General features: G+C 46.2%; 1 pseudogene; it reads right to left on the bottom strand.

Annotated features, from left to right (window-relative positions):
• Positions 1 to 1,473: 1,473 nt before the first annotated feature.
• Positions 1,474 to 1,590, bottom strand: LOC126096021 (5S ribosomal RNA; annotated as a pseudogene).
• Positions 1,591 to 1,997: the final 407 nt, after the last annotated feature.

Genomic DNA, 1,997 nt, shown 5'->3' with positions numbered 1-1,997 from the left:
CCCTGGAACACTGTATCATCTTTGGGGAACAAAACGTTGTACTATGAGATAGACACTACCAGCCAAAATGCTCATATAAACCTTAGCAGTAATTCGACCTTGCAGAGTACCAGTGAGGCCCATGTAATACCGCAATATATCTGCCCAGATACTCACCGAAAGCACTCATGTTTCACTCCTGGGACGCAAACTCGGCCAGAAACTACAAAGTTTGTGAAGCGAGACTCATCCGACCAAATGACATTCTTCCGTTGCTACACAGTCCAGGTTTTAGCGCTTCGGAACTACATTTTCATGTTACAGGCATTTGCATTGCTGATGAATCATTTTGGAATTCCAGAGCTCTCTGCAAATCCCACCTTATGGAGGTCCTTTCGTGTTTTGGTACTGACAGGGTTCGTGAGTGTTACATTCAGTTCAAAATGGTTCAAATGGCTCTGAGCACTATGGGACTTAACATCTGTGGTCATCAGTCCCCTAGAACTTAGAACTACTTAAACCTAACTAACCTAAGGACATCACACACATCCATGCCCGAGGCAGGATTCGAACCTGCGACCGTAGCGGTCGCGCGGTTCCAGACTGTCATTCAGTCCTGCAATGACTTTTGCAGTTGTCGTTTTCTTACTTTCCGTCACAATCCTCTTTAGTGACCATCTGTCACGATCACTCAACACACGAAACGGTTCAAATGGCTCTAAGCACTATGGGACTAAACGTCTGAGGTCATCAGTCCCCTAGACTTAGAAGTACTTAAACCTAACTAACCTAAGGACATCACACATATCCATGACCGAGGCAGGATTCGAACCTGCGACCGTAGCGGTCTCGCGGTTCCAGACTGTAGCGCCTAGAACCGCTCGGTCATCTTCGATACAGTGTCTCGTGAAAAATCACACATTTCGGCTACCTTCGTTTCGGAAGCCCCGCCACACGACCATCAACAATTTACCTATGTTCGAATTCTCTTAGCTCCTACACACAGCTATACAGAACATTATTCTGACCACGACAGATAGTTGCAACGTATTGACGACATTGCGTAAGTGCCGTCGTGGTCAAATTCAATGGCGCAACCTTCAGAATTGGCTTGCAGCTGCATTCATGTTCAAGCATGCAGTTCTCACGGTGTTTCCATATTTCTGTGGAAATAGCTTAGATTCTTCTTTACTACTGATAATGTATTGTACTTTTCGTGAGACTGAGTACTGCTGCGAGTGTTGGACAAAGTATGGAAACAACACGAGAAATGCACTAAACTACACTCCGTCCGAACAGGCCTTCGAAGGGCTAACGGCACCGACCGGCCGCCGTATCGTCCTCAACCCACAGGCGTCACTGGATGCGGATATGAAGGGGCACGAGGTCAGCACACCGCTCTCCCGGCCGTATGTCAGTTTACGAGACCGCAGCCGCTACTTCTCAATCAAGTAGCTCCTCAGTTTGCCTCACAAGGGCTGATTGCATCCCGCTTGCCAACAGAGCTCGGCAGACGGGAGGTCACCCATGCAAGTACTAGCCCAGCCCGACAGCGCTTAACTTCGGTGATCTGACGGGAACCGGTGTTACTACTGCGGCAAGGCCGTTGGCACGAGAAATGCACGCTTGACGTTAAATGCATGCATCCATCGTTCTTCTTAACAACACAGGCACTGCAGTATAGTAATTGCACCTATATGTTTAACCGACGTGATTGTACCAAGCGGCGTATCATTGGTATTGGATTCGAACATTACAGGAGTGGTTTTCCTACTTATCTATATTAACTTACATTTCGTATTTAATTGGCGAATGACGAGTGATAAGAATATTTGTCGGTAGCCTTTGTATTCGCTCTAAAATATCGATTTTTTTTTTTATTGTGGTCATTTCGCGAGACCTATGTAGAAAGAAATATATTGATCGACTCTTTGTGGAAAGTACATATTCGGAATTTCAAGAGGTAACCTATCTGTGGTGCACAACCACTTTGTTGTAGCATCTGCCACTGGAATTTG

The sequence above is a fragment of the Schistocerca cancellata genome, chromosome 8 (genome assembly GCF_023864275.1).
Source record: "Schistocerca cancellata isolate TAMUIC-IGC-003103 chromosome 8, iqSchCanc2.1, whole genome shotgun sequence".
Lineage (NCBI taxonomy): Eukaryota > Metazoa > Arthropoda > Insecta > Orthoptera > Acrididae > Schistocerca > Schistocerca cancellata.
The sequence above is the reverse complement of the archived record's forward strand: the minus strand, read 5'-3'. Positions and strand labels throughout refer to the sequence as shown.